Genomic DNA, 22090 nt, shown 5'->3' with positions numbered 1-22090 from the left:
TTTGAAGCTTACAAAGAATTCACTTAATGGAAAGCATTGTGGTGTTGCCCCTCCCGTGAAATCCCTCCGTGCCCGATAAGGGATGGAAGGGGTTCTTTGCAGAGGGAGTTCCAGCTTTGCAGGGACCCATCATGCAAAGTGCATATAGTAGAGCAAGAAAAGGTGCGGCCTAGGAGGAGTGTACTTCTCAAGGGAGTGTCCCCACCCTCTCAACCAGGCCCCCAAGCTGAGGAAAAAGGAAGGGGAGGGAGCAGCCAGTGTCTGCTTGCTGAGGGAGAAGTGTCCTGGTCGTGGGCGAGATGTCCAGCTATGGGGCCTGAACATTGGACGTCACCACCATAGTTTGTAAAGCTTCCTGCAGAGAATGCAGGAGCCTTTTCTTTTGCTTCCTGATCAGTCTAGGGGAGCCCTCGGGCTGGGCTCATGGCCTGGATGCCGCCCCCGGTCTGGTCCCATCCTGTCTGTGGCCTCACAGCAATCAGCACTGGCAGCCAAAGCTCCGAGGGACCTGCAGGGCAGTCCCCACAGAGCCCCGGGATGCTCCTGAGCTTCCCTGGACCTAGAGCCTGGCCTCTCCCGGGACCTCCTTCGCAAACCCACCTGTCATCTCTACTAAGTTTTCCAGAGCTAGATGGTATGCAAAGACCATGCAGTCTAGAACTGTCACCTTTATTTTACTTGGTTTGTTTGTAGTCCGAAGGCTGGGAATGGATGGGGGCAGGAGCACAGATGCTCCTAACACAGAGGACACGCCATCTCGGTGAGCCCAGGGCGGCAGCCTTGACCACCACAATGCCCAAGCAGGGCCTCTTGGGAGCAGAAGGCTGGGCCACTTCCCTTCTCAAGCTTCTGGTACATTAAAAATAAACGAAAGAAAGACAAAGCAAGGTTTCAAACACCGTGCTATTGCTATCATTTTTTAGTGTTACTTTTAAGAAATTAACACTTGACATATTCACAGAAATACAACACAGTGTAATTGTATCATTTACAATGCAATGACAGAATTTATTTTTAAATTTACATATTGAATGATACGACACCATATTCAAGGTAATATAGCAAATAGGATGCAACTTTAAAACGGTGCAATGAACATTTCTTCCAGTTCTGCCAGTACAGCCTCATATTTTTTTGTAGGTAACATGCGGGTCTGGAGCTGAGGCCCTCTCTGATAGGCACTACCATGGGGAAGGGACTTTGGCTGCTGGAGAGGTGGGTGGAACACAATGGCATGGGGGTTTAGCAAGGCCAGCCTCCCTTTCCCCACCCCCTTGACGTTCCCACAACCCCTACCTCTCCTCTCTTCAGCCTAATCTCCATGTGGCTGCCCAGTGAGTTTTCAAAAAATGCGAACCCGACTGTGTCATTCCTGTCTGTGAAACCTCCAGGGCCTCACACCACCACAGGCACAGCTAAGTGGTGGCTTCCAAAATGTCCACTTTAATGCCCACAAAGCCTTTGATATTGCTGCCTTCAGACAGCGGAGCCTAATTTACAGAATAGACTGTGGTCCATGTGATGGTGGGTGACATCTGGGATGAGGATATAAGGCACAACCTCAGGGAGGCTCAGCCCCATCATGTCCTTTGTCCCTGTTTCATTCCAGGATCCACAGGCCACTCCTCTCTGGACCCATCATCTGCACGTGGCTCTGCACATGCCCTGGTCTGATTCTGTCTCCCACCGGTCCCCAGCTCTGGAACTGCAGGCGCTCCTGGCCTGTCCTCGGCAGATGCCCCTCGGCACTCAACTCCTTCCTCCGCTTTCCCTTCTCTTATTCACTCAACTTTTTAATGCTGGCCTCAACCCACTAAATTAACTTCACCACCAGCTAATGGGTCATGACCCACCATTTGAGAACCAGATGCATGATATAAAGAATGGGGTTTTGTGGGATTTGTTTTTCATTTCTTCACTGATGCAGGATCTCACTTGTGGGCAAGAGAGCTGAGGTGCTCCAGGCCTTGCTCAGAATGAGCCCAAAGGCGGAGAATGAGGGTACCCTTTCTTCCTGCCATCTGAACGTGGGGTCACAAACACAAATGCCCACAAGGGCCAGCTAGGTGACGTCCCAGAGGAAACCGGGAGGATGTAAACCTGTTCTCAAAGAACGGGCCCTGACACTAGGCCTCACTGTCCAGGACTGCTGGGGCCAAAGTGAACCAAGCAGTGCATTTCCTGGCAGCACACAGCAGCCACGGCTCCACAACACTCTCCGTGGGCTGCTGTGCACCTGCCTCTACCATTGCCCAGCTGTGTGTTTGTACAAGTCACTTGCCCCACTCTGTGCCTGTGGTTTCCTCAAATGGAAATAGTAATAGTCTATTATGCTAAACTCTGATAAGGCTGTTTTGAGCATTGCGTGATAGGATACAGAAATGTACGTGAAACCACGCCTGCCAGTAGTTACTCTGGCTAGGTTCAGCTGACAGTGGGCATGCAGGTTTATTATTGCCACGTCTCACTTTGTTAAGAGATGTCGAGAAATCCAAGTTTTTATGGTTAATCTTCTGAGTTTGAAGCATTCACGGTTTTTTAAGCACTGTGCAGGTTAAGCAAAATCTGTCTGCAGCCGGCTGGGCCCACATCTGCTCTGCTGCCTTAGGTTCCATGCCAGCCTCCTTGTGACTGTGGTGGAGCGCCCCCACCTCTCCCACCTGCCCTACCTCGGCTGGTCTCTGGAGGAGAAAGGATGCTAGTGGGGAAGGAGGGTGGTTGGGGCGGTGGGGGGAGAAGGAAAGCCCGTGCATCTGGGCAGTGACTTCTGCTCTGGAAACGCTGATCTGCCAGCCCAAGCGACGGATGTATTGAGTTCGTTTCTGCAGGTAATTGTTTAAATGTTACGGCAGCTTTAACATGTCGTCTGTTCAAATGTATTGGTGAGGCAGCCATTCCAAACCTGTAATGTGGGTAATATTTAGATGATTTACTCGGTGAGGTGCATTTTCTGATTCAATCAGAGTTGCATTTGATTCAATAGGTGATGCATCTAATCCGACTGGGAGTCCATCGGATCCAGAGGTGATGCGTTTGATTCACGGGCTGATGTACCTGATTTAGAAGGTGATGGATCTGGGTCCATGCTGAAGGATTCCAATTCCCCCATGCCGGGTATTTGCTTCAGTGTGTGATGTATGAGTTTTAATAATAAGACACACTTTTGGGATGGTGAGTGCTGCCTGACATGTTTGTGGCTGCAGCCGCTTCTAGGCAGAGTCAGTCCTGGCCTACAGGACCAGAGGTACAAAGTAGGAGAAAAGCCCAGTTCCCTGTGTGTGACCTGAGCCTCCACATGTCCCCATAACAGCCATTCTTCTATGATCCATAGGTGGCCTTCTGTCTGTCCAGTTGGAGGTCCACAGATGGGCTCTGTGCTGGGAACCTGGTTCTTTGCATGTGGGGGCCTTAGGGATGGACATGTCATTTGAAAGATATTCACTCTGTTCTTTTCTGCCCCAAGTTCCTTGAGCCTCACCTGACATTTCAGGGCCCCTCCATGGAAGCCTTCCCCAGGTCTGGTGCACAGGTTTGAACCAGCATTAGAGGGACTGAATTGTTGTATTCCAGTGGGAGGCAAACGGAAGGGTGTTCCCTGAATTAGTTTTCAGCCCCTCCCTCCTCTCCTGTTCCTCCCCTGGTGTGGCTGGGAATTCCCTGCTGAGAAGAGCTCCTTCTGTTGGTATTCTCTCCTCTGCCTGGAATGCCTGTCTTCCTTATCCTCAGCTTTACAAAAAGCTGTGCACCCTGTGCAGAGTCACAGCTTCCTGTCACCCCCCTAACAGAAGCCACCCTGAGCCGAATCTCAGTTCAGCCTAGTAAGAGCAACCCCTCTTCCAGCTTTCTGAGTCTTCCGGCCATATATGTATGATAACACATCACTCGAGTTGTCCTATGATGGGGAGGTTTCTTCTTCACCCTGCTATCCCCTGAAATGGCTCAGCACTTGACAGATGGCAGACATGTAACCTTGGAAGAGGGAGTGGAGTGAACATTAATGAAATAATTTGCATTTATTGAGCTCCAAGTATGTTGTAAGTGTTCCAAGTGTAAAGTGCTGATACTGTATAGGGTTCACCTCTTTATGTCTTTCAATCCTCACAACAAACCATACGTGTTAAGAATGCTTATTTCCTCCATTTATACAGATGGAAAACTGAGGCTCGGTGAAGTTAAACGACTTCCCCCAGGGTTTCACCTTGGCAGAATTTGATTTGAATCTAGGTCTCTCAGGCCCTAAAGCAGAGCTGTTAATTGTTACATCATTATCTGACCTCCTAGGACCAGACAGACTTCTCCATCCTAGCCCAGGTCAGGGAGGACAGAGTCCCTACTGACGCACAGGTGCCCTCAGGGAGACAGAATCATGACACAGGGCAGAATGGCTTGATTGGTAAACTGAGGCACAAGGGGGCAGTAGAGGAGGGAGTAACTAGGGAAGGCTTCCTGGAGGAGGCATTTGATCTAGCCCTGGATGAAAAGAAGAAGGAAAATGGGGCCTTCAGATGTGCTAATGCCCATTTTCAGCCACTCTTGGCCCAGCGCTCTAGTCCTCAGGCTGCCCCTAAGTCAGGGGAATCAAAGAAGCTGAGTCTGCAACAATTTGTCTTTTGGGTGACTGTTTCCCCACTGAGCTGTGTGTGGTCAAAAGTGGAGTCTAGGCCAGCACTATAGACCAGAGTGAGCAGTGATATCCCTGCCATCCAAAAGAGATGAGTCAGCTACACCATCCTTCAATGCAGAGGAAAACTCAACTGAGCCCCAAGCTCAGGCTGAGTACTGGATATTCCTCCAGCAATGGCCCAGCTGCAGGTCACGTCTCCCGCTCTCTCCTCCAGCATTTAATCCACAATTCTCCTCCTCCCATTCCTCTCCCTGTCTTGAGTCCCCAGAACCCTCGTCCCCCTTCAGGGATGGGCCCATCATGAGATGCTCTTATCTGGATAGTGCCATTTTTGGAGGACAGCCTTATCATGTTCAACCTGTTCCTGCCCAAGCCTCTAGCAGTCTCGGTCTGAGGAGAAGCCAGCGTGTTGAGTTTAAGACAGGGATCTGCTTCCAAGGACCTAGACCACCTCCCTGCCCCAGTCCAGAGAGCTGGCCTCCTGATTCTTACGGTGGGACCCAGGAATAAGCCTCGTTCCAAGCCCTCCACTACAGTGTGACAATTCCTGTGTTAGGCCATATGTGGGTGAGGGGCTCAGCACTAGAGTTCTCAGACTCTCCTGGCTTCCAGCTATTCCCACACCTCAGCTCCCTCCTCCTCATTTCTCTTCATTCCAAGACCCCAAGAAAGCAAATCTGACTGGTTCAGGGCAGCCTATGAGTTGGCACCTCTAGGCAGAGGTGACACCACAGCACAGTAGGCTATGGTCAGGGAGTCCAGGTCTCAGTACTCTAGGTTTTTGCAGGCCCAACAGATCTGGGGGATTTAACGGACATCTCTGAAAAACAGGACTTTACTGGCCACGTGCTGTGTGCCAGATTCCTCCATGTTCTTGATCTCATTTTATCCATTCAACCCTGTATTCCAGGCCCGTTTTACAGAGAGAAGGTTGAGGCTTGGAAAGGCATGGGGGCTTACCTAGGGTTCTGTGACAAGTATCTGAAGAACAAACAAAGGGAGTGATATGTGTCAACCCCAAGACTTACTTACTTTCTCTCTCTCTCTCACTCTCATCTCTCTGATGGTGGGCTGTCAGGCACCATGACAGACTGGTGTGGGAGATATTTGGATCAAGCACATCCTTGTGTCCTCTAATCTCACCACCCAGGCAGAGGCCAACTCTAGCATAAGGCTGGTGATGGGCCAGACAGACGGATTCCTTGGAGGCTGGATGCAGAACAGCTGCCTGCACTACTTCTGCTGCTTCTAGAGGCCACAGTGGCCCTGACTGCACACATTTTCCCAGGCTGCGGCCGCAACTGGGGGGTCCTCAGACACAGACAAAGGAATAGCTCAGCCTTGCAAATGGCTTTGAAAATGGGACCACGGGGATTCCACTTGGCTGACACACTCTGCCCTGGCCCAGGCCTCATCCCCCAGAGGCATCCCCAGCCCCTGCCGGCCAGCTGTGTCTCCCACTGCCGCCCACACCAAAGGCCTGACCACACGGAAATGGCTGCTCAGCCCAAATTCCCCCATCACACCCCTTCCCACGCAGGGTGGGGCAGGAGGCAGGGACAGTCGCAGCAGGGACTCTGGGGCCTGACCCTCCACTGACATTGGACATTGGCCCTCTGACCCTCACTGGGCACCCACCATGGGCTAAACCCCTCATAAGTCAAGCAGGGTGTTCAAATGGGACTTGCCTGCCATTCCCATTTCAGATGAGACCTCGATTCTGAGACAGAGGGTGTTAATGCACCCACATAGTAACTTGGGGTGTCAAACTACCTGTGCCAAACCTGCTAAGGGGTGACCACAAAAGATCCAGCAACCATGAGTTAGCACAGCAGCCTTCCAACTGGGCGCCCCTGGGGACACATGGAGACTTTCCCAAGAATACGCAGCATACACAGTGTTAGGGACATCAATTTCCAGCCCCTCCAATCTAGGCATTCTTTTCTAAAATCAATTTGTCTGAGCATAAACTGATGGTCTCCAGTTTTCCTACAAAACAAAGAAAGGTTTTACCCATCTTGAATCTGGCTGTGCTAGATCTCCCCTGGATATAAAATCCCCAGGGCAGCAAACATAGGACTTTGAGAAAAAGTCCAGTAAAAATCCAAGCAAAAAATATTTACCATGAGCGACAAGCTTGTTGCAAAACTCTGCACCTCCCCTGCCTGCCTACGTGTCTTCCTTGGGATCAGAATACAAATGTTTCAAGTATGTATAAAAATGTATATTTACAGTGAAAAGTGAAATCAGAATCTTCCCTTTTTTATAAAAAGCTCTGATTTAGCTGTTTGGTTTGGCCAATGATGTTATACAGTGGATATCTCCTATAAATTGAATAGCCCAAATCTAAAGCTTCAGGATTCTAAATATTTAAAGCACATATATCATACTATGTCATAGTCAATACACCAGAAATCATGTTTTTTTGGTAACTAAACTTATAATGAAAATTTTTTCGATGTCAACTAACGCTCTAAGAGGCTGACTAGTTTTCCAAAGTCCTTTTAGGAGGTCCTCAAACAACAGATTTGAAGATCATTCCCTTAGTCCACACATATTCTCCAAGGCAGAGAAGAGGGCTGATCAGTAGTGACTGATGGAAACAATTTCCTTGGAGGGAGAGTCATTAGCAATGCTGCTCTGGTTCCTGGGCCAGGAAGAGAGAGGTTCCCCTAACTGCAGCCAGATGAGGGGGCCTTCAAGGGAACCATACATACCGAATTAGAAAGTTTCTCATGAGGAGAAAGTGACCTCAGCCCTATGGCCAGATGCTTTCTGAGCTATACAAGTCTGTGCCCTGGTGTCACCAGTAATGAATGGCTCTGTTAATAGGGCCTGCCATGAATCCCTTGGAGTGGGGAACACTGGGCTGATGCTGGACTCTTACCTAGAGAATTCTCAAGATGAGTGACTAGAGAAACATAATCCAAAGCAGGAGACAGAGAGAAGGTGAAGACGGGAACAAGCTGTGCTTCCACCAAAGGCAGAAAGAGGACACAGGCAATTTTCTTTGGACCAAGCAGACCTACAGAAGCCAGCAGGTTTGATTTTGTCTTGATCAAGGTTTCCAGACAAGAGGACTTTCTGCCAGGGGCAAGACAGCCCCTACAAACAAGGTTGGAGGCGGCCCAGAGAATGTAGAGGTGGGAGGGTTATCGGATATCAAGAAGAGACTATCTCCCATGCCAAGGAAAAGCATAGCAGAAGGCCCCAGGAGGATCCACAAAAGCTCATCACAAGAAAAGGAGCTTGCCCCGGCCTGGGGTGCCCAGGGTCAGACTACGAGAGGCCAGGCAAGAAACACCTTCTCTGCCATTTGTCTCCTGTCCCCTGCTCCAACCTGGAGGCTGCATAAACTCCATTGTCATTAGAAAATGAAAGCAAAGGGAAAGCAGCAAAGAAGTCAACCACAGGCCCTTGCCCTGAATCGGGGCTAGGCTGGGAATAGGGGAAGCCCTTAAATTGGGTGACAGAGTGAAGCTTTGGTATTAGATGGGACTGGACTTTTTAACATTTATTTTGAAAGTAATCATAGAGGGAAGTAATTGCTATAGATTGTTTTTGTTCCTCCCCAAATTCAAATGTTGAAACCCCCAGTGTAATGGTGTTTGGAAGTGAGGCCTCTGTGAGATGACTGGGTTGTAAGGGTTGAGCCCCCATAAGTGGGAGTAGTGCCCTTATAAAAGGGACCCGGGAGAGCTCCCTCCCCCCTTCTGTCACGTGAGGACACCACAAGAACCAGATGCTGGCATCTTGATCTTGGACTTCCCAGCCTCCAGAACTGTGAGAAATAAATTCTATCATTTATAAGCTGTCCAGTCTGCTATTCTGTTATGGACACCTGACTGGACTAAGACAGTGACCAAGAAATCTACCAAAGCTGAACCATTGCCCAGGGTGGAGGGAGGACATACAGTGGTGAAACTACATAAAGTCATGGGTGATTTTTTGCTTTCTCTGCTTGCTTCCCATAGAGTCAGATCCACCAGGGAGCTGGAGGAGAGCAATCAGCCTGGAAGTTCATGGTCAGGCTCCAGAGCAGGCACCAATAGAGACAAACCCCTTCGGGTGATGGGAGCCAGAGGAGCAGGGTGGGTGGTCAGCACTAGGGGAAGGGGAAGACGATGATGTGAGAGGCAGAAAGTCCCTGACAGAGCAACACCCATTAGCTGGACAGCACATGGGCCAGCCACCACGTGGAGCAAGAAATGCTTCTGCCAGTGTCTTCACCTGCCCCCAAACAAGTCCCAATTCAGCAGGGGAAGTAAACATACACTTACAGGACTACAATTCACATGGGTGCTGTCCATGGCATGTGCCAGGAGTTTGGTGCTACTTGTTTTAAGAATTCGGGGCCAGGCATGGTGGCTCATGCCTGTAATCCCGGCACTTTGGGAGGCCAAGGCAGGCAGATTGCTTTAGCCCAGGAATTTGAGACCAGCCTGGGCAACATGATGAAACCCTGCCTCTACAGGAAAAAAAAAATACAAAAATTAGCCAGTCGAGGTGGCACACACTTGTAGTCCCAGCTACTCAGGAGACTGAAATGGAAGGATTGCTTAAGCCCAGGAGGTCAAGGCTGCAATCAGCTGTGACTGTGCCACTGTACTCTAGCCTGGGTGATGGAGTGAAATCCTGTTTCTTTAAAAAAAAAAAAAAAAAAAGGAATTTTGAAGAGAGAGTTCACCTTCAGCTGAAATGACTGATCGGGGGTGTCTGAGGTGGGCTTTGAAAGACAGGAGGCTGAATGTGTTAAAGAGGTGTGCAGAGAAGGAAGGCAGGTGTGCTGAGCGTGGGCTAATGCCTCTATAGCACTGCAGGACCAGTGGCCTCTCAGAGACTCCAGACAGGACTGCATACCATCTGCAGCCCTCTGAAGCCCCAGGTGTGAACCTTCACTACAGGCAGTCTGAGCTCTGGCTCCAGCTCTGCTGAAAGGTGGCCCCTGATCTGGGGCCACAGGTGGAGATTTTGGACATACCTGGCAGCCTGCCCCACCAGGTTTATCCTGTCTCTATTCTGTTTGGCTCCAGAGCCAGCATATGCACAGATGCACATGCATGTGTACCATCATGTGCACACACACACTACAGGTGGTGCTCATTCTAGCTACCAAGGTCTTTGGAGAAAAGCAAAGTCCAGCACAAGCAAGTATGTTTTACATCCCAAGCCCTCACTGGGCCAAACAAGGCGGCCAAAGATGGGGAAGAAAAGAGCCTGGGCACATCCCACCCACCCAAGAAAGCTTTGGCTGGGAATGCTGGCACGACTCCCATCTGGCAGCCAAACTGGCCCTCTCACCCAAACAGATGAGAATCACAGTTCCTCGTCCCCACCCAATGACTGTCTTCCTCCAAAGAGGATGCCACTGCAATCTCAGGAGCACGTGAAACCACAGGGCTCATTAGCCTGGAGGTACATCATGTCCTGCCATGGTCATCTCGTTCCTTCATCTGTCTACCCTGTGTAAAGAAGCCACTTTCCTTAATAAGAATGAAATCTACAGTCTTCCAAATCAGCCCCAGGACAGAAAGTCTCCTGACGTGGAGGGGCAGCTGATCAGATGGCCGTGCTCTCCCTGAGAGTGGCCTTCTCTTGGGTTTGCTGCCTTTGCAACCCATTCCCACCAGCCTGACTGTAGGGAAGTATTTTTCTCCCATCGACTCTGGTCCAGGCCTAAACAAAAATACCTGGATTATCTGGAATGATCCCGGTGCACACTCCGGGTTACCTGGACAATGATCTTGCTGGAACCAAAGGCCCCAGATTTCCCTAGGGTTTGTCGGGGAGTAGGGGAAGGTAGTCTGTAGCCGAGTTCTCCTGCCCATGGGACTGAGTGTCCTCCCTCTGCAGGAAGACTGCGGCACCACATGGGTCCCAAGGCTCCAGGTGCTGGAAGCTGGTGTTCCCAGACAACTCTGGTAAATGCCAGCCTGTCTTACACTAAGTGGTCTAATGACTGCCCCCTCTGACAAGATCTCTCTCTTGCTCACCCTGTAAGGAGGAAGATCCTATCCCCCTGTGGGGATGAAAACTCTCACAAAATCAGCACACCTCTGCGTGGATGCAGTGGAGAATGGCTGGCACCTTGTCATTTCCCCTTCTCCCATAGAGCTGGTCCTTAGCCAATGCACTGTAGCATCTGTCTTTACCCCAAGACACGTGTCCATGGAACACAGGACTTTAGTCATCAGATAAGAGAAGATCAAAAACTTAGCACAGGTGAGTGGCCGGCATGGGACAGAGAGTGAAGGGATGGGGCATGTTTATAACTATGGTTCTTTGGTCCGACATCATGAGTAGAGATCATGGGTTTCTCTTTGTTTGAATCTATTCCCAAGCATTGCAGGGAGTGGATATGCAGTGATGTCATAATGTCACCTTAATAAATGTGTGAAATGCAGTTGTTTCCTCTACACTAGCAGCCCCTCTCAATGCAGTCTAAGCATGTACGATACAGAATGATGGAGGGCTAGAGCTAAATGGGGCACCAGGGGAAGACTCAAAGGTTCTCCTTGTCCTTAAGGAGCTGATATTCTGGAGGGAGAGTCAGATACATAATTAACCAACCAGATTACAATGGGTTAAGTGCCCAGATCAAGTTATGTGTCATATGTTTTGGGCTCCCAGAAAATGACCAATTCATTCCACTTAGGGAAGGGGACAAAGAAGATTTCTCACCTTACAGATGAGGAAACTGTTTATTCCGTATTAGTCTGTTTTCAAACCACTGTAAAAAAACTGCCCAAGACTGGGTAATTTATAAAGGAAAGAGGTTTAATTGACTCACAGTTCAGCATGGCTGGTGAGGCCTCAGGAAACTTACAATCGTGGCAGAAAGTGAAGGGGAAGCAAGGCACCTTCTTCACAAGGTGGCAGGAAGGAGAAGTGCCAAGTGAAGGGGAAAAAGTCCATTATAAAGCCATCAGGTCTTGTGAGAATTCTCTCACTGTCATGAGAACAGCATGGGGGAAACAGCCCCCATGATTCAATTACCTCCACTTGGTCTCTCCCTGGATACTTGGAAATTACAGGGATTATAATTCAAGATGAGATTTGGATGGGGACACAAAGCCTAACCATGTCAATGGTGAAGGTGATAAGATTTGCTTAAGGTCAGTGGTAAAGCCCAAGAGAGACCCCAGGACTCCAGACACTGAGCTTGTGCTCTGTCTGTCTCTCCAGGGTTTGGGTTGCCCAGGGGGTTGCCTCCACTCTTGGATAAACCTGATGCTCAGCATCCCAGGAGAAGATGCTCCTGGCCCCTAGGCTGAATCTCTGGAATGGGACGGGGCAACAAATGCCCTCCCCGTACTGGGATACCTGGGCAGTGTGGGCAGGAGTCAGGGAGGAGGGCAAGGAGGCCACCTGGTCTGGTCCCCTGGCTGACAGGAAGTGATGCCTCCTGGGCTCATTCAGCAGCTGTTGCTTGCTTGGCATGGTTTAGACAAACAGGCAGATGTCCTCAGAGTGACCTCCCTGACTCAGAGAGTTTGGGAACTGAGGTATTCACTCCCTGGGGTTGGGGGGGCTGGCCAAGGACAGGGCATGAGCTGCTGACTCATCCTCACTGCCTCTCCATTCTGATACTTGAAAAGTTGGGAAAGAATTGGGAAATGAAGAAGCTATCTGAAAAGGGTGAGTTTCAGGACTGCAAAATAACATGTTCTCCTTCCTCCAAGCCATCTGCTCCTTGTCCCTTCTAAGATGCCAACAGATCTTGGAGGGTTTCATGCATCCAGGACACAGTGGTCCTTACAAGGTCTCTGGATGGCTGAGCAGACAGAAGGGGGAGAGAGATGATTCTATGAGATGCCAGAGAGAGACACGGTCAGGTGGAAAGGCTGTCTCAAATATTTTCATGGTGACCTAAGAAGAATAAACCAGTAAGGAGGGAATAATAGCAGAAAACAAAAGGAAACCAATTTTATTGAATAATAGAGCTTGAAGGACATTAAATATCGCATGGGCTCACCCTGTCTCCAGGGCTGGCTTTAGGGACATGTGACCCATTCAGTCACACAGGGCCCCACACTTGGTAGAACCTACTCTTCGTTTAAAGCTCTCCTGTTGCCATCTTGAAATTCAGAATTTATTTTTAACAAGAGGCCCGTATATTTATTGTACACTGCAATATACATAGCCTGCAAATTATATAGCCAGCCCTGCACATGGCCTTACAGATTTAAAAAAAAAAAAAAAAAAAAAAAGAAAAAAGAAAAAAAAGCCCAGAAGGGGAAAATGGCTGCTCAGGATCACACTGCTCCTTTGCTCTAGAACCAGGGTGAGAACTCTCCGTTCTGTTGAGAGACTACATTGAGTGTAACTCTACTGGCAGTCTCTGTTTAGGGCAAGAATTCCTGATTCTGGCCTTGCCTGCTCCAGGTAGGCCTCTGCAAGGGCTGTATGGACCACAGCAGCCCAGGTGTCCAAAATGGAAAGCGTGCCTTCTTTCCCTGATCATCTCCCCCTTCTCCTCTGGCCAACCTTGTCTATATAAATGCAATACCATCCTGTCATCTCAAACTAGGGACTCATGGTTGGACTCCATAGTTGTTAACAGGCTTGATCTTGGACTCCCAGCCCTGGGTAAATTTGAGCAAGTTCCTTCATCTTGCTAAGCCTCTTTTCTCTAATATAGGAAGTATAAATAATAATGCCATGAAGCCTCTGGGGTTATTGGAAGATTAAGTGAGACGATGCAAAACAAACATTTAGCATGGCATCTAACTCATAGCTAGTGCTCAATAAAGTGTTGTGTTTGTTTAACTTTATTCTACAGCTCCCATTGTCCTGGCCTAAGATTGTGGCTAGAGAAATCCCTGCCTTTGTCCTTGAAGCTGCTGTATGATACCCTACTATTCAAACTATGGAGCAGCAGGATCAGCCTCACTTGGCAACTCATCAGAAATGCAGAATCTCAGGCCCCACCCCAGCCCTGCTGAATCAGAATCTGCACTTTCACCAGATTCCTGGGTGATTCACATGGGCATTAAGGTTTGTGACACACTGTGATTTCTAGGGCACACAGTTGGCCTTTCTTACCCTGCCCTGGGGATATGAGTAACTTCCTAATTCCAGCCATAATCATTCTTACAAAGGTAGAACACAAGCCTACCATGACGGGTTTGACCAAAGTCTAAGTCCCTTCCTGAAGGCTGACGATATGGCTAAAGTGAACCTGGTGAAGAGTGGCATTAGTGTGACAGGTGTATTGAAAGGTGAATGAGCAAGAATCAAGAAACCTGTCAGAGACGACTGCAATGATCCAACCAAGACGTGAAGGGCCTGAACTAGGCCTGGGGCCAAGAAAACAGGGAGAAGGGGGTGAGTTATGGAGTTTTATCCAATACAGAATTCAGCAGATTGAACTACCAGGTAGAGTTACAGGGGATACAGGAGATGGAGTAAAGACAGCTCTGAGATTCCTTTGAAATAACAGGATCATATTGCGTGTATATAGACAAGGTTGGCCAGATGGTGGAGAAGGGGGAAACGATCAGAGACAGAAGACATGCTTCCTTTTGTGGGTATGTGTGCTGGCAGGAAAAGACTTTCAGTAAGAAGGGTGGGCTTCCTCTGGCATTTACTTCACAGTGAGTGTTACAGAGACGTGAAGTAAGTGCACTAGAGCTAAAAGGCTATGGGTTCAAATCTTGGCTCTTCCACCTAGGAAACACAGCTTGTCACTCTGAGCAAGTTGATCGACCTCTCTGTGCCTCAGTTTCTACATTTGTAAAATAACCCTCAGAGTGTTGCAATGAGGGTTAAATGAATTAATATATGTGAAATGTCTAGAACCATGCCTGGTACATAGTGAACCCTCAATAAATATTATCCATTATTACGGCTGCCTGTTTGTCTATCTTCCCAATGAAATTCTGAGGTCCTTGGGGAGAGGGACCTCAACTGAAAGAGTCTTTATGTCATCTAGCACCTAGCACAAAGCAGGTACACAAATATGGTCCACGGAAACGTATGTTGTTCACTCAAGGTGGCCAAGTGGGCCCGTGTGGTATCTATGTACACTGAAATACAGATGTCATATCCCTTTACAAATGTTCATCTCTTCCCTGCTCCCTTTTCCTAATCACAGCTTGATCACTTCTACGTAATGAGAATCTGTGCTCATTCTTTTCTCAGTCTAAACTGATCTGTGGGCTACCCTGATAACCCAGCCTGCCTCTTGGGTAAATCCACTCTACCCAAAGGGTGACAATGAGTGGGAGGAAACTTGTCCTCTGAAGTTTCTTTCGTTCATTTGACAAAGATGACCTGTGTGCCCATCAATAATGGCAATCACTCCATCTTCTCTTTCTTGAGAGCAGGCACCAAGTCTCTGCCTAGCTCTAGTGCTCTGGTCTTCTCAGGGAGAAAGACAAGAAAATGGCAGATTGTAATATAGTAACAACAGAAGTAGACCCCGGGTTTCTGGGGAGCTCAGAGGAGGGAGAGGTACCCCAGTCTGATCACACAGAACTGGCTCCTGTGAGAGGGTAAAGCAAAACGGTGGCCCTGAGTGAACCCCAGTCCTGCCCTCAGCACTGTACACTTCTTGTCTTTCATTATCACACTGCACTTAGAAACAGAATAAAGACTGGAAACAAAAAGGCAGAGGGCAGAGGCCAAGGCCCAGACGAACATGCAAAATGAGCTCCAGGCCAGGCATGAGTCTACGTCAGGAGGTGGCTTGGATCCATTGCCCTAGAAGCAGAGCTTGAGATAGGGACTGAGTGCACCTGATTTACCAAGGGAGCATTCTTCAGGGAAAACCATACAGGGAAGGAGGAAAGAAAGTCAGAGAAGGAGAAAGAGTAGAGCCAGGATACGGTCTCAGGTAAGGTCTTGTCCTCCTGACCCTCAGGGGTCTGGGGATGAATAAACTTAGCCTCGGCCAGGCAGCTTTTGCAGTCAGCTCAACCAAGAAGGTGGCAGCTGGGAGCTGTCAGCAGCCGAAAGTCTCAGGTGCACTGGCCCCGGAAAGGGGATCTGAGTGGGGCCTCAGCATGGACAGGTACAGGCAGATAAGAGTCAGAAGTGCCAGCATCAGATCCACGTTCCCCTGACATCACTTTGGTCTATCTGTGACCTCTGAAAGGACATTCTTGTGAACAAAGGTGAGCTAACAGACTCCTTGCAGAACCTCAGTGTGAAACCACACGCACGGGCAGGGGTCCACATGGGATGGATCCACCCCTCTTAGTCTTGTCCTGTGGTGGTGCTGAGCCATGTCCCCTCCATCTTGTTTGTGCATCAGGTATGTGCCCACAAAACACAACTTTGGGTGGTAGAAGCAAGTTGATTTGCCCAAAACTATTTGGCACCCCGGGTATCCGGGGTCATGGTTTATACACCAACATCCACCAGTTATCAGCCACAAATTCAAGTATGTAAGAAAAGGTCAATTCCTCCTACCCACCCAGGAAGCCTGGAGGAGCAGGAGTGGAATTCAAGGGGATCCAGGAATTTAGCTCCCAAGCAACTGCTGGGTGTTAGAGATGGAGAGAAAGTGTTCAGGGAAGCTGTAGGATCTTCTCTTGTAATGAATTTATGTGTGCATGTGTGCAAGCATGTGTGTATACGCATGTATATGTGTATACATCTGCATGTATTGTATGCATATGCATGAGCATGCATGTATATGTGCATGTATGTGTGTGCATGTATATGTGCACATGTGTGTACATGTGCTCACAGCCTTCCCTTTGCAGTTCGGAGTCACTTTGGTGGAAAGCAGTACTTTTTAATTTTAGGAAATTAGCTTCAAGTGAGAAAGCAGGGAAGTAAAATATAGTATTTTAAAACTCTGTCCTAGGTGTCTCGTTGCCCCCTACCCAGCCCCAAATACAGCATCAGTCAGTTTTGTTTGTGTGTTTGTTTCTGGCAATTTATATGAAGAGCTTCCCAGAGTTCTGTGTGAGATAACAACTTAGCCCACCCCCAGTCTCCCATTCCCTCTCTCTAACTCTAGGTGTCTGATCACACACCCATCCCTGCTTCTCAGGGTGTACTGGTGTTCAGGTGATTTGGCCATGCCACTCCTAGATCTGTATCAGGGCCCTAGGTTATAGATGGGCCTTTGGACACTCAAGGGATAGGAAGCCGCTGGCCCTTCAAAGAAGGAAGAAGGCAAGAAGTCACCGCCAAGAATGGAGATTTTTGTTTTTTTTTTTTTTGAGACGGAGTCTTGCTCTGTCTCCCAGGCTGGAGTGCAGTGGCGTGATCTCAGCTCACTGCAAGCTTCGTTCTCCAGGTTCACGCCGTTATCCTGCCTTAGCCTCCTGACTAGCTGGTACTACAGGCGCCCGCCACCACGCCCGGCTAATTTTTTGTATTTTTCGTAGAGATGGGGTTTCACCATGTTAGCCAGGATGATCTTGATCTCCTGACCTTGTGATCCACCCGCCTGGGCCTCCCAAAGTGCTGGGATTACAGGCATCAGCCACTGCGCCCGGCCCAGAATGGAGATTTCTACGTGTTCCAAATATCCAAAGTCATTTTGCTGTTTTAGATATTTCATTCTTATTATAAAAGCTGTATGTATTCATTGAATACCATTAGAATACAAAGGCAAAAAAAAATCTTTTTTCTCCAATCCAGGGAGAACCATTGTCAATATTTCAGCAATGCACCTTTTCAGACGTCTTTCTACAGCGACCAACACTTTTTAGTTGTATCATGCCTACATTATTTAATATCTTTCTACATTATTAGATCTTCAACACAAATGTAATACAGTCCATGGCAGGGGAAGACCATCATGTTTCGGCCTATCTACTATTGTTGGGCCTTTTCTGAGCTGGGTTCTCCAGCCTCTTCTGGCAATTATGAGTCACCCGGCATTCCTTCAATAAATTGTTTTTCTACTTAACTCAGTTTCTGTTGATTGCAACTATCCTGATGGATACAGACAGTAAAGCTGTTCTTCATTTCTCACATTTTAAGGAGTGGTGTGGTGAACAATGTTATAATTTTGTGCATTTGCCTGATTCGTTCCTTTAGACTCATCCCTAGAAGTAGAATTGCTGGATTCAAAGGTCCGCGAAAGTGTAAGCCTTCTGGTTGATAGTGCCTAACAGTCTCGGGCCTATGGTGTTGGAACTGATCAAATGTGCTGTGCATTAAGCTTGGAGCTTCACACACGTAGGCTCTAAGAGTCACTGCACCTCTCAGGGTGTATGGCATTACAACCATCTCAGACGAGGAAGCCAGAGTCAGTGAGTTGGGTCACTTGTCCTGAGTTATAGCACTGGGAAGCAGCAAAGCCACTTGAGATCGGAGCCCAGATGTGCTGGATATTCTGCTTGCCCCTCTAGATGCAATTGCCCCTCTCTTCCCCGGGAGGCTTATTATGGACCACATCATGGCCCCCTTGCCTCTGACTCCTGTTGGATTCACCCACTGGGAGGCATGAGCAGGAGTTGTAAATAGGGAAGGGTAAGAACACACTATTGATTTCCCAGCTTCTTCCCTGGGAGGTCACCCTGGTTGTCTAACTGGCAGCACCAAAGATCAACCTTAATCTCCCTGGGTTGGAGAGCTTCTCCCTCCACTACCCCCCCTCAAGTCTAAGGATGCAAACAGCTCCTTGCTGGTGCTCACATGGTTCCTGACCATCCCTTACGGCTTTTCTTGACCCTGCCCACCTCTGTGTACATAGCTCCCTTGTTAGGGTCACCATCTTTTTCCCGTTGGGATACTGACAATAGACCGGGTCTGTCTGGAGCCAAAGTGCACGTTTTCCCATCACACTGTGTTACACACAAATGTGTATTTTTCACAATCAGTCTCAGCCACTCCAGTTTCTGTGCACATACACACATCCCATGACAGGCACTTCCACGTTCCACCCCTCAGCTCTGTAGAGGTCAGAATATACTTGAAAGAGCCCCGGAGGGTGAGTGAAGCAAGGTCTTGCTGTGTGACCTTGGGCAAGTCCCTCCAGCTCCCCAGCTCTCTTGACTTCAGTTTCCTCATCTGAAAAATGAGGAGCTGAATTAGAGGGTTTCAAAGGTCAGCTATCCCAGGAGAAAGAGAACAGTGTATACCAGTAGATATTAAATTTACATCTGCACTTTACACACATCTGCACACCAGTGTGTGCGCTATCTGTGCATAGAGAAAAGGGAGCCCTTTTGCAAGCCGAGTGCTGGGACCTTTTATTCCTATGTATTTAGAACCTTCGCTGTTTGTACTTGGCCAGCTTTGGATGGCAAAACAGTCTATTCTCTGTGGAAATTCTGACTTATTTTTCCAGCTGGTCTGCCAGTTGCCAAGAAATGTCATCTGAATACCATTATTTAATCGAAGATTAGCCCACGCCTGTGACATAGGCTGTAACTATTATCTTCTTTGATTTTTTTTACATAAGCACACATTTTCTTCACAGATTAGACCTTGCATTAGCAGAGGTAAATGCTGCCTCCTTCTTGGCCAAATAGCCCAAAAAGTCGTAAAGTGATCCAGTGGGACTGAGGCTGTCTGTATTTGTGTGCATGTGTGAGTGTCCGCGAGTATGTGCTAGGATGCGTGTGTGACTGGGAGGATATGCATGTGAGTGTGAGTGAGGAAGCTACCTTTGAAGTCATTTCGTGCAGGGATCCAGAGATAGGACTTTCCTTGGTCATTGGACATATCAACTTGGCCTCCCAATTTATCAGCTGATGTTCAGCATTTGTTTTCCAATTAGAGCATGTGTGAAACAAAATCCAGCCGGGCCTGCCGGGAGGTTTTAGGATGGACCCGACAATATTTGTAACCCAATCATATTACAGATTTCCTTGGTAAAGCAAGAGAAGAGGGCAGGGAGGTCATGAGTTCAAGCTGTAACTGTTGGCTTGGGTGTTGGAAAACTCTAGACTGCATGACCTTAGAAGGCCACCACTTAGCCCTGGAAAGTCTCCAGCCTCTTAAACTCTATGTGGCATCCAAGTTCTCCTCTCATTTGCTGCTTTCAGAGCTTTCGAGGACAATTTTCTCACTGGCCTTTGTTTAGGCAGTTGAGGTGATAACATTTTATTTTGTTTTGTTTAGATTTTTATCAGGTTGCTCCCAACGGAACAGGGCCCCAACCCAGCCTCAGAGTGGAGCTCATTACAAGTTGGGGCTTCCTCCCTCGTTCTTGAAGGCCCTTCGGATTCTTTCTTATTTTCCAGGCTCTTGGCCTCTGCCTGGTCCTAGGGCTACGCTACAGCCAAACATCTAACACAGCCACTCCCAAATTACTAGCTAAATGTTCATCTGCCAGAAAAGAGGAGCTCAGGAACAAAAACTTGGGCCTGGGGGCAACTTGACTCTTCTCATACACTGAGGGCAAGAAAGGTCACAGGCTTCATTTTCAAGAGCCAAGGAAATTGAGAAACTAGACAAACAACCAGAAATTCTCAGATAGAACTTATTTATACCCCCTCCACTTTCATCCCCCAACCTTGTTCTCTTTCCCGAGGCAGTCTATGGACTTGTCAACGACTCAGGAGCAAAGAGAACTCTGCCCAAGGGGACGGTCATGCCCTTGCCCCAGCACTTTGCTGAGGCCTGGTCTGTTGTAGGCATACAAGCATAGTTTTTGAAATAATGAATGAATGAATGGGTGGGTGACTGTGTGAATGCGGATGGTTCCCAAAATAAATCCTCAAGAAAATCTTCTTTGGAAAGGGTGAAGTGTGGAGAAGCCTGTGACCTGTGTTTGTTACATTATAACAGATACCAACGTTTCCCACCCTATTGAGTGTCCCAGCCTTCAAATCAAATTAGAAACTCCTTTCAGGCTCCTCGGGGTGGGTAGATGAAAGCTGAAGGAGGAGGAGAGGCAAATAGGGAAGAACTGACCAAGGTGAAGGTCAGACCTTCATGCCCACATGAGCTCTATGTACACTTCAGTCCTTTTCCCAGACTGCTCAGTGCTTCTCTACCCAGGCGCTCCCTCGGGAACCAAGGAAGATGACTACATGGAGAAGATAACCAGGAGCCCAACCAGGCTTTTTTTTTTTTTTTCTTTGAATTGCTAAGTGTAGAGTGACTCATAGGAACTCCAGACAAAGATGACGATGGAAAAGGAGTCTAGCAGATCAGGGGAGATGGTTGAGGAAAAAGAAGCGGGGGGGACTTGAGGTTGGGAGAGAATGGGAAACAGGTTTTGTAAGATTTCCAAGATTTTTGGGGGCTGTTGTGAAGGACTTTTTCATAAGACCTGTTACCCTGCTGGGGTTTACATCACTATTTGATCTAAGCCCCAACAGGACGACTACATCTGCTACTAAGCTGTGTTGTAAATGTCTTTAATTTTTATATTTCATCTGAAGGGAGTTGTTAAAGTAAGTTTACAGGGTGATGGCTCTTTGAATAAAAGCCATCAATACTAGAGCAGAGCTCTGTATGACACTTAATTTTCGCTCTAATAAGCCCTCCTAAAACATTACAAGATTTAGGAGGGATTTTTTTTCCTTTCTTCTTTTTCCCTTTAACTTCCTTTCCCTCCTTGCATTATTTCTCTCCTCTCCAGCTCTCGCACTCTCCTTTCTTGCTTTCCTTAAAGGACATATTCGAAGAGAACATTTTTGCTCAGATGACACCCCTTCTCTTTTTACCGCCAGCCAGATGTGCTCTTGACTTCTGAACAGGAGAAAGGTTTCTTTGAAGTTTTTCAAAGACTTTGCTTTTATTTAGAATTTTTTTCCCTTTTCTCTCTCTCCCTGGTGTTTAACTGGTTGGGAAGCCCCAGGAGGGGTTTTCGCATGGGCCTCTTTTCTTTTCCTGGGGCATGAAAGGAATGGGATCAGAGGCACAATGTTCCCAGAGAGCCTTCTATTTTCTGCCCCAATGACTCCAAGTATTTTCTGGTAGAGCCGCTGTCCCCAGGAGCAAAAAGAAGATGGCTTCGGATTTTCCCTGGAAACGCATCTATTAAATGAACAGAATGGTTCTGGTAGTGGTGCAGGGGTGAAGGGCACCCCCATCCAGTCCCTCAACATCTCCCTACGGAGAGCAAAAAGAGGTCTTCGCTTTCCTGGCCATGCTGCTGTCATGGTTGCTTAACTTCTCTCGCATGGCGCTGAAATTTGATTAAAACAAAGATCAGTAATGGGAATTCAGGGGACATGTCAGAAAAAGAGAGATTGGTACCCCAAAGTGAGAGCAGGAGCCCCTCTGAAAGTGATGAGAAAGCTTTCTTTATCTTTACGTCCCTCATAGCACCACAGCCTGGCATCCTACTCAATATGCTTGGGCCAGTTTGTGATTTTTCAGGAGGATTGGAAAAGTGCTAATGCTTTAGGAGGTGGCAGTGACAGAAAGCTGGAAGACTTGTCTGAAGAACAGGTGAGTCTTTAGCATGACATGCTAGGGCAGAGGATTTGGAGTCTCAAGTTTCTGTCAAAGTGCCAGCTGTGTACTGAGTAGCTCTGTATCTCCCCAGGTGAATATAAGTTCCAGAAAGGCAACATCCCTGCCATTGTATTCCCAGGGCCG

The sequence above is a fragment of the Hylobates moloch genome, unplaced genomic scaffold, assembly GCF_009828535.3.
Source record: "Hylobates moloch isolate HMO894 unplaced genomic scaffold, HMol_V3 SCAFFOLD_19, whole genome shotgun sequence".
NCBI lineage: Eukaryota > Metazoa > Chordata > Mammalia > Primates > Hylobatidae > Hylobates > Hylobates moloch.
The sequence above is the reverse complement of the archived record's forward strand: the minus strand, read 5'-3'. Positions refer to the sequence as shown.